Raw genomic sequence first — 11,666 nt, forward strand, 5'->3', positions numbered from 1 at the left:
GCAAGGCTGGCGCTGGGCCCGCTGACCCCTGGCTGGCTCCCTGAATTCCAGGAGTGTTTGTAAACACCTCTCATGGCCAGGGTGCGGAGGGATGACGGCTCTCCCCTCTTACCCCGCCCCGGGCTCTGACTGGGAGAGGAAGGCGTTTCAGCAGACAAGGCGCCTGGCAGGTTCGACCGGAAGGGTCAGCCACCTGTCCTGCTCCCAAAGCAGCAGGGCGGAGAGCGCCTGGGCTCCGGCCTCTCGCCGGGCGGCGCTGGGCCTCGCGGTGGGGTCTGTAGCACAGATCCGCTCTTAGGCTCGTCTGGGAAGGTTTCCCCTCTAAGACATGGGGCAGAGCCAGGCTAGACGGGAGACAGGGCCTGTGGAGGGGCGGCGTCACTGCCCCGCCAGCGGCCGGCCTCCCTACGGCCCCTCGACATCCCCCGGCTGCAGGCACACGACCTCAGAGGTCATCCTGGCGACTCTGGAGGGGCCCACGTGCTCCCCCGAGGGAGGAAGAGAGAGGGCCTGATAGGGCTGCCTGTCAGCGTGTTCGCCTTCGCCTCAGTCCCTGGGGGGTAGCGACAACCTTCCACACACATGACTCATTCACCGGGGCTCTGCCTAAACAGCCCTCTGGCTGCTCCGGGCCCAGCTGCCTCTGCCTCCTCCTGCCCACTCGGTTGACCGAGATTCCCTCCAAGGAGCAAGGGCTTCCTGCTTCTTCGTGGACTCAGTGAGCCCAGCACCAGGCTCTTTCCTGTGCCCCAGGGGCCGTGGCAGTGAGGAGGCTGAAACCATGGCCCAGCGGACAGAGGAGGGTCTCAACAAGCAGATGAATCAGCCATCTCCCTGCAATCTTGGTGACAGTACTACTTTGTTTAATGAAGCTTGCCTCACGGATTACGCAAACGTGTTGCCTTTGCAACTTGTCAGGTCCCTTCGGAGAAGGCCCCTGAATCCCACAGCTGAAAAGCTCTAGGGAATGTGCAGCCCTCACCTTCCCACTTTCTGCACGAAGCTTTCCCTCCCGCCGCTCCCATTCAGAACTGCTGCCTTTTCCTAGCTATTTTTTTTTTTTCAGGGGAGGGAGACACGGAGGGGGCAGTGACCAGGTCGTATGCAGGATCTTAGTTCCTCCACCAGGGATCGAGCCCGTGCCCCCTGTAGTGGAAGCGTGGAGCCTTAACCACTGGACCACCAGAGAATTCCCCCTAGCTTACTTCTTGTACTCGGAGTCAGCACTGGTTTTACTCACTTGCCAGCAGCTCGAAGGCAGGAAAAATGTGGTCCTCACCTTTGCCTTAACCATCTCCCAATTCCTTGCCAATGGAAGGCAGCTCAAGTTAAGTAGAAGAGACATAAAGGACTCTTGAACCTTCAGCATTAGTCCATTTAATCCCTGCTACTGCCACCTCCAACACTGTCCTGTATAACTGTCTTTTTAAAATATAAGGTTTAGGACTTCCCTGGTGGTGCAGTGGTTAAGAATCCGCCTGCCAATGCAGGAGATACGGGTTCGAGCCCTGGTCCGGGAAGATCCCACATGCCGCAGAGCAACTGAGCCCACGCACCACAACTACTGAGCCTGCTGCACTCTAGAGCCTGCGAGCCACAACTACTGAGCCCATGCGCCACAACTACTGAAGCCTGTGTGCCTAGAGCCCGTGCTCTGCAACAAGAGAAGCCACCGCAATGAGATGCCCGCGCACCACAACGAAGAGTATCCCCCGCTCGCCACAACTAGGAGAAAAGCCTGTGCGCAGCAATGAAGACCCAACGCAGCCAAAAATTAATTAATTAATTAATTAAATAAATTATAAGGTTTACACTTTCTGAGTATAAAAAAATACATGTTCATCATAGGAGCCATTTTCCACCTTTCCAGAATCAACTTCACGGCACGTAGGGGCAAAGTAGAAGTTTTGAGTGTTTACTCCTCTTTGAATTCTCTCATTGGAAGCTGCCCCTCAGGATCTTGTTCTCTTCCTGGCATCTCTCCGAGAAGCCATGAGCCTCCACTTTCTCAACTGCCCCGCCCCCCCGGAACACTGCGGACCCCACCACAGCAGAGCCGGCCAAGAGGAGGATGTAAACAACCCCATCAACCCTTCACTCCTCTTCCCTTTTGATGCCACAACACATGGCACAGGGCTGATGGCTACGTGGACTTTTGACACCCTAAGGAATCGTGATGTAGACCTGGAAGCTTCAAGCCAACCCCAGCGCTTGATGCTTTGCAAGGTCCAAGGGGGAGCACCAGAATAAAGCCCTTCCACTGCAGGGAGAATGGGTTTGATCCCTGGTTGGGGAACTAAGATCCCACATGCCGAGCGTCACAGCCAACAAAAAAAAAAAAAAAAAAAAGGAAGAAAAGTGTTTATATAACATAGGAACAGATTTTTTAAAACAAACTTTATTATAGCATTACAGCATGGCTATAATCAAGGAAAGGAAAATGTACTGTAAACATTATATGCAGAAAAGTGCACAAAAGTTTCCAGCCTGGTGAACTTTCACCATCCAGATCAAGAAATAGAACAGGATTGGCACCCGCGGAAATTTCCCCTTGGTTCACCGCCAGTCACTAGGCTTCCCTCCTTTCAAAAGGTAGCCACTACCTTGACTTTTATCACCAAAGATTAGTCTTGCTATTTTTGAACATTATGTAAATGAACCATATATTAGGTATTTATTTGGGGTCTGGCATCTTTACTTTTTTTTTTTTTTTTTCTCAGCTGTGCTGTGCAGCATGCAGGATCTTAGTTCCCCGATCAGGGATCAACCCCGTGTCCCCTGCAAAGGAAGTGCAGAGTCCTAACCACTGGGCCGCCAGGAAATTCCCCAGGGTCCGGCTTCTTTCACTCAGTATGTTATGTTTAGGAAATTCACCAATGGTGTTCGTGCAGCAGTAATGTATTGATCTTTATTGTTTTGTAGTATTCCACAGTGTGACTATACCACAACCTATTTTTCATTCTACAGTTGAACTCCTGGCCTCCAGAACTGACAACGAGAGAATAAATTCCTGTTGCTTTAAACCACCAAGTACGGCAGCCACTGGAAACTGAGGCCTATTAGGAATAAATTTGCTGTACCTTCTCATATGTCTTTTGGTACATATGCATAAACATACACACACACCTAAGAATGGAATTGCTGGGTCACGGGGTGGATATATGTTTAGCACTGAGAGAGCACCATATCATTTTCCAAAGTAGTGATACCAATTTATCCTTCCATCCACAACGTCTGAGAGATCCTGTTTCTCCACATCTTTGTCAACGTTGGTATTGTCAGTCTTTCCTATTTTGTTCTTCTGGTGGCTGTGAAGTGGTTTTAATTTGTATTTCCCTGATGACTAAGGGGCTTGTGTGCTTGTTTATTGGCCATCAGGATATGGTCTTTTGTGATATGCCTGTTCATTTCTTGTGTCCATTTTTCTTTTCAGTTGTCTGTCTTATTGATTCATAGCATACATATAATATATATGCGTATATTATACCTTTGTCCAAAAAAATCTCAAGCAAATATCCTCTCCCACTCTGTGGCTTGCCTCTTCACTCTCTTAGTGGTGTTTTTGGGTGAAAAGAAATTCTTACATTTAATGAAATCTGAGTTATCAATTTTTTATGGTTAGTGCTTTTGTGTCCTGTTTAAGAAAACTTTCCTGCCTCAAAGTCATAAATATAGTCTCCTTTATAATCCTCTAGCAGCTGTGCTGCTTTATTTTCACATTTAGGTTAGCAATCCATCTGGGATTAACTTTATTGTGAAAAGATAATCCTCCAAAATAAGATAAAACCATGACTCATACAGATATAAAAATGAACACATGTTAAATTTTTATTTAACTTATTAAGAAGGAAAAGTGGTAAGGTGTTTCAGCCTGTTCCAAGGTGAATCCAAAGAATAGACACATGTATAGATCAGGAATATTGAAATAGGGACCTCCCTGGTGGTGCAGTGGAGAAGACTCCCTGCTCCCAATGCTGGGGGCCCAGGTTTGAGCCCTGGTCAGGGAACTAGATCCCATGTGCATGCCACAACTAAGAGTTTGGATGTCACAACTAAGGAGTCCGCCTGCTGAAACTAAGACCCAGTGCAACCAAATAAATAATTTTTTTTTAAAAAAGGAATATTGAAATAAATGTGCAAACTGAGGCAAAACTGGTTTTTCCATGGTTGGGGGTGTGTTCCTCCACCAGACAGAATTTATTTTTATGAGCTTGGCACTGCTATCAGTTATCTACAAGTTACAGAGGTTTTGTGTGTGTGTGTGTAGGGGGGGTTTTTTGGCTCCGCAGCATGGCATGTGGGATTGAACCTGGGCCACAGCAGTGAAAATGCTGAGTCCTAAACACTGGGCCTCCAAGGAACTCCCTACAAGTTGCAGAGTTATAAAATAGCTGCCATAAGCTCAAAATCAGAGGAGATGCTACAGAAAATGCAGTTTTCCCTGAAGCAGAAAATTTTCCCTACCATATAGTATCAGATAGAGGTCAAGATTCTTTTTTTTTTTTTTTTTTTTGGTAAGTATATCCCACAGATCCAGTGCCATTTATTAAAAAAACTCAGCTTTCCCCCACCAGCTCTACCGTGTCCCTGTGATGTGTGGATTTGCTTCTGAACTCTGTTCTGTTCCATTGGTTTATTAATCTATTCTTTTTGTTATTTTTTGAATATTTTTATTTATTTATTTTACTTTTTTATTGAATGAAAGATTCTTTAAATTCTACAGTGCTTTACAATTTTCCAAAGTTTCACACACGTGATTTCATATAATCTCATAATAACCCTCTTTTAAATCCCCTACCCTTATGTTGCCCCTCCCTGCTTCCCTCTCCCCACTGGTAACTACTACTTTGCCCTCTATATCTGTGAGTCTGCTTCTTTTTTGTTTTATTCACTAGTTTGTTGTATTTTTTAGATTCCACATATAAGTGATATCATACAGTATTTGTCGCTCTCTGTCTGACTTATTTCACTTAGCATAATGCTATTTGCAGCAACATGGATGGACTTAGAGGGCATTATTAGTCTCTTCTTGAATCAATGCCACACCATCTTAATTATCATAGCTTTATAATACATCTAGGTATCTAGTAATGTAAAGCCTTCAGCCTTGTCCTTCCTTTGGTTAGATTTCTTGGTTATTCTTGGCCCTTTGCATTTTCACAACATTTTAGAATCCACGGTTCATTTCTTAAAAAAACAAACAAACTCAAATTTTGATTGAGATTGCATTGAGTTTGTAGATTAATTTTGGGGAAATTTGACATCTTTACAATATTGAATCTTCCAAACAATGAACAGGCTGAACTACACTTAAACCATCCTACAGAGCATTTATAAAGTAAGGAGGACCTCAAGGTCTATCATCATGAGATATTTTTATTAAGCATAATTAAACATTCATATTGTACTGGGAATGATCTTTATAAAGGTTAGTCCAAAAACAGAGTAAGATCTTCTTCTGAGAATTTATATCCAAGAGAAAAAAAAATACAGGTAAACATATTTGATGATACTTTCCAAAAATTCATAAAGAAAGGGAGAAATGGTTACATGTGTCAATGGTCCTTGACTAGAGCTTTGGTCTCATATAGGAAGACAAGTAAAAACTTCTTACAAGTTGTGAAAAACTTTGTGTAGAAAGTAATTTACAAACAAATGTAAAAATGAAACCACGATCGGTGCTGTGGAGATATCTCTTGTCAGCATTTTTCAAGTGGTTTTGACTATCACTTCTTCATCAAATACAGTCTGTCTCCTCAGCACCTACAGGACCTAATACTCTAAATTTCTCTGAGAGTAACATCTGGAGGATGAGTAGAAGTTAAGTGGGTGAAGAATGGTCCAAGCAGAGAAAGCAATATGTGCAAAGGCCCTGTGGCAGGAGAGAGCAAGTGATGGGAGGCATTGTAAAAAAGGCTAACTTGACTGGATCTAAAGAGCAAGGGCAATCATGGTGTGAGAGGAGGCTGGAAGAGTGCTAAGATACACACCGTGCACAGCCTCAGAGGCCATGGCAAGAGCACTTTTCTTAGGGTCAGATCTGTGTTTTGAGAAGATCACTGACTCGAGTGGAAGACAGATAGAGGTAGGGCTGAGCATGGGTCCAGGGAGACTAGTTAGAAGGCTATTTCATTAGTGCCAGTGAGAAGTTATGGCAGGTGGACTGAGTAGTAATGGTGGAGAAGGAGGGAAGTGAATGCAGTCTAGAGACTGCAGGCAGTAATTAAATACCTACTCTGTGCCGTGCACTGTTCTAGGGCTTGAAGATACAGCAGAAAACAAGACAGGCAGGTGCCCGCCCTCAGGGAGATGATAATCTGGCTCTAGGTTCCTGGCTTGCATAACTGTGTGGGCGATGATGCCATTAACTGAGCTAGGGAACGCTGGAAGAAGGACAGGTTTCCATTTTGGACATGTTGAGCTCTGGGTACATTTGAGACACCCAAGAGGATGGTAAACAGACTGGTGGATATATGGGTCTGGAGCTCAAGGGAGAGGTCTGGACTGGAAATGTATATCCTTCATCAGACGTAGAATCAAGCCAAGGGTTCCCTATGAGGCTACTGTGGAAAAAAATGACTTTAAAATTCTTAAAAGCCCTGCCCTTTCACAGAAAAGATGAAAGTTGGCTTCATCTTTACCCTGAGGCTGCATTTTCATGACAGCACCATATATTTAATTGCCCCTCCCCAGGGCCTTTATAAATCTGAGAACACTTTGCTACCTGTAAACACTGTCATGAACGCTCTATACTTCCTTGAAATTCTACCCGAAATACATACCAATTGATATAATGAATACAATGTGATTTTTTTTACTCTGTTAGTATGATGGATTATCTTCATGGATTTTCAAATATTGAACAAGTCTTACACCACTGGAATAAACTCCATTTGTTTGTAGTGTATACTTTAAAATATATATATTGCTGGAAAAAAAGATGGAAGTAGTACAAGAATTCATCCCAAATAACATCATCCTTGTCTACTGGATACTTGGAATACAGTGGAAAAAATGGCATGTATGTGAATGGGCAGCTGCTACATATCTACACACATGTATATACATACGCACTATATACCTGTATACATGTAATTTGCTTGTATTTACTGATAACTTTCCTTATTTGTGTTACTATTATTTTTTCACACATAGTGATCCTGAACTCCTTTTTAAATTGTAACAATGTTGATCAAAGTCTGCTTTATATTAGAATTATTTAACCATGTCTACCCTTCATGAACTTCTAAAGGGTAGGACCAGCAATTCCCTAGCATCCGGTTAGGATTCTGTGCTTTCACTGACATGGCCTGGGTTCAATCCCTGGTTGGGGAAGTAAGATTCCACAAGCTGCACGGTGCAGCCGGAAAAAAAAAAAAAGATAAATAAAGGGTAGGACCACATCTAAATTTCACTGTTTCCCCTAATTCTGCATTCAATGCATGGATGGACTTACATTTCTTCTCCCTTAAGACGCATTCATTCATTCCATCTACTAGCGGTCAGATTTGCTTCCATACATACCTTAAGACACCCATGACCAACAGCTAAAATTGTATACGTAACACAAGGAATCATTCCTCTATTACTTTAATTCCTAATTCTATTATCTTGCATGTGTATATATGTATTATGTGTCTGTGCGTATATATATATCATCTGCTTCTGTAAAGAAAATTCCAGGTACCATTACAGTTCTTTTTTTTTTTTTTTTAATTTATTTATGTTTTATTTATTTTTTGGCTGCGTTGGGTCTTCGTTGCTGCGTGCGGGCTTTCCCTAGTTGCGGGGAGGAAGGGCTACTCTTTGTTGCTGTGCGCGGGCTTCTCATTGCGGTGGCTTCTCTTGTTGCGGAGCACGGGCTCTAGGCGCGCGGGCTTCAGTAGTTGTGGCGCACGGGCTCAGTAATTGTGGCTCGCGGGCTCCAGAGCGCAGGCTCAGTAGTTGCAGCGCACGGGCTTAGTTGCTCCGTGGCATGTGGGATCTTCCTGGAGCAGGGCTCGAACCCGTGTCCCCTGCATTAGCAGGCGGATTCTTAACCACTGTGCCACTAGGATAGCCCCATACAGTTCTGTTTAGACGTGAAAGAGGTCAATATGGGTGGTGAGGTGAGAAAAAGGGTGGTCTGGGAATCAACAGGCATCAATCTTAGTGTAGACACTTTAGCTCTGGGACCTTCAGCAAGTCATCTAATCACTTCCAGCCTCAGTACTCTGCAAGGATGGTATTAAATGATCTCTATGATCTTATGTCTCTAAAATTCTTTGAAATCCAGTTGGATGGTAAAAATGACTTTTCAACACTGAGATGCCCCTGACCACAGGCCTTTGGGCGAAGCACCTCAGAGAAAGCAGGGAACTACATCTAAGTATTTGGTATGGCTACATTCATCTTTTAAGACTGGAGGGGAAAGTGTGGGTTAAAACTGAAAGCCAGGGTTGGTGCTGGAGGTTACGAAACATCAGCCGGTTTGAAAGTGATCCTAGGAAGGTAAGGACCACCTGTTGAGGAAGGAGATGGTAGGCCCTGCAGTTTGAGAATTGCTTAGGTTTGTCACTAGTATAAGAAAACAACTGCTGCCCTGATCGGCTTTTGTATGAAAGTTGAGGCCATCGTGTGGTGTATCGCTTTGATAGGAACCGCCCTGAAAGTGGGTCATTCCAAGTGTCAAGGGAAGCAGATGCTCAGATAGAAAATAGAACCAGGAGAGGGTTGGGGACAAGGAAATTCCCTCTTTCTGTCTAGACCTTGCTCTCTTAGCTTTAGACTCGGAAGAGGTGTGTGCGTATATCCTAAGATGGTAGCACTGTCTTGAGGCAGACTAAAGAGTAGGGAAGAAGGACCCCTCTAATGGAAAATGAAATAAAAATTCATAGCCGTCACTTGGATGACCTAGTTTCCTGTAATTTTCTGCTTCCATTTTGCTTATCCCATGGTCTTTTCAGAAGTCATTTCAAATGTTCCGACCTTCTGGGTTTAGAGCTTTAGAAGCTCTGCAGGGAGCTCTAAGGGAAAGGTCATGAGTTCACAGCAGCAAAATGGTTAACAGGACCCAGCATCCCCAGGCTCCACCCTACCCTAACGCTAGACAGTAACAGCAGCAGCCGTAGAAAGATGCCAGGGGGAGGCCTCTCAGGAACGCCAGGGGTCAAAGTCAAGGCTGTGCATTTCTATTGCCTTTTTTCATAAGGAGATCCTCTCTCTGCTGCCAGTCGTAGAAGATTCTGGATGTTATGGTGATTAAGGGATGGAGTCATTTTCTTTTTTTTTTTTAAGAATCTTTCTTTTTTATTTATTTATGTATTTATTTATTTTTGGCTGCGTTGGGTCTTCGTTGCTGCACATGGGCTTTCTCTAGTTGCGGTGAGCGGGGGGCTACTCTTCGTTGTGGTGTGTGGGCTTCTCATTGTCGTGGCTTCTCTCGTTGTGGAGCACGGGCTCTAGGCGCGCAGGCTTCAGTAGTTGTGGCACGTGGGCTCAGTAGCTGTGGCTCTCAGGCTCTAGAGCGCAGGCTCAGTAGTTGTGACACACCGGCTTAGTTGCTCCGCAGCATGTGGGATCTTCCCAGACCAGGGCTCGAACCCGTGTCCCCTGCGTTGGCAGGCAGATTCTTAACCACTGTGCCACCAGGGAAGCCCTGGAGTCATTTTCTTATATTAGCACAAGGTTCAGCCAATATCAGAACATCTAACCTTTTAGAGCCGTGTTTTTCTGTTTATTTGTACCCTGCCCTGTTTCCAAAAGGATTTAAGGCTGCTTACAAAACCACATAATGGAGTTAAAGAACATAAATTAGAAGAGCAGGGGAAAGGCGAGGCAGAGGAGAAACAAGGGTGAGGGCATGAAAGTGTGCTAAGAGCGAGCGGCAGCCCACGGAGCCCCAAAGGCACGCGGGGCTCTGTCCTGCTGGGCTTTTTAAAACTTGCTGAAGCTGTCAAACCAGTGTTGTTTTCATTCCCCAGAATCCTGTCATTGTTGGGGACAAAGCCCAGCGAAACAATCAAATCCGGATTCCCAGGACAGAAGGAGACCTCTTACCTAATCCGATGCCCTAACCCACGTGGAAAGCACTGCAGTTCACCGACCGGTCCCTGTGCATGCTTTCTGGAACCTGCACTCACTGGACCAAAGCCCGACATTTAAAAATACATTTAAGGAGATGGCTTTCGAGTGTTTGCTCTGTTTTACTGCAGCGTTGCAGAATCCTCAGAGCAGTTTGAACTTCCTACGAAAAGGGGGGCTCCTCGGTCCAGGGGGAGCAGGCAGAACCATCGAGGCTACCCCTAAGCTGGGTACAGGGTGAGTTAGCCTGGGTGGTGGAGGGGGGTGTGAGAACACCTCTGAATTTCCTTACCCCTCCCAGACAAGCTGCAGGTGGCCACCGCCCAGGACTTCACCTGAACCGCATTCCAAAGACATCTGGGATGCCAACACACGTGGGAAGTACACTTGAGAGCAGATCGCAGGCCTCCTCCTCCCTGGGGCCGGCTGAGGAGTTCTTTAGAGGTCAAAGAGGAAGAAGATTCCCATCTCCCCCACCCTCCTCTGTGCTGGCAGATGGAAGGAGAGAGTTACCAGGCCAGAGCTGCCCAACTTCTCAAGTTTAAAATTCAGGGTTCTTCTTCCCTGCTCCCAAGTTTGCTAAACAGCACCACCTACTGTCTCAAACGTCAGGAAACGGGAGAGAGCCGATGTGGGTGAGCCTCGCAGCGTGCTGTTGATAGAGTAGAATGAGTTTCCCTCCCACTGCGCCCCTGAGACCCTCGGGGAAAAGCAGAGGCTGAGAAGGACATCCCACAGGCCAGCTTTACACCCTCTCCTCCCTGCCTACCCCATTCCAACCTCTCCTCCACCAAAACCCACCAATTTCCTATAGCTTTATGCTAATTCCATCCCCAGCACCACATCGACAATCCCTCGGACACCAACATACCATTGATAAGACAGGTCCTAAACCCAAATTCTGTCATTGAGCTTCTGCACTTCCTGGTAGGAAGGGGAGGTTAGCGGCTCAGGGTCTGATAGGGTAGACCCCCTAAAAGTTCTCATGGGTGATGTGTTGTTGCCCGGTAACTTTTTTTTTCGGTAGTGGTAAAACACACATAGTATAAAATTTACATGTTTTAAAGAAATTTTTATTGGAGTATAGTTGATTTACAATGTTATGTTGGCTTCTGCTGTACAGGAAAGTGAATCAGTTATACATATACATATATCCACTTGTTTTTATTTTCCCCTATAGGTCATTACAGAGTATTGAGAAGAGTTCCCTGTGCTATACTGTATAAAGTTTACATGGTTTAAGTTCTACGGTCCAGTAGCGCTAAAGACATTAGCATTCTCATGCAACCAAACGAGCTCTTTTCATCTTGACCCCAGTACCATTTTCAACACCATTCTCCCCCCAGTTCTAACCTTCTCTTCTCTGTCTCATAGCTCAAGTTCTTCTTGATTGCCATTCGCATTTTTTTCATTGATACCGTAAAACCCTGTGTGAGGGCCCGGGAATCCTGCCCGGCAGAGGTACCTGTCTTTGGCTCTAAGGGAGGATTCAGGGAACGAAGATCACACTTAAATGCCAACCCTCTACCTTGACAGATTGGGGCTGCTGCAAGTAGCACAGATTTCTGCAGAACTGCCTTGTCCAGGAGGCGTATTCTGGTTCT

The sequence above is a fragment of the Balaenoptera ricei genome, chromosome 21, assembly GCF_028023285.1.
Source record: "Balaenoptera ricei isolate mBalRic1 chromosome 21, mBalRic1.hap2, whole genome shotgun sequence".
Taxonomy (NCBI): Eukaryota; Metazoa; Chordata; class Mammalia; order Artiodactyla; family Balaenopteridae; genus Balaenoptera; species Balaenoptera ricei.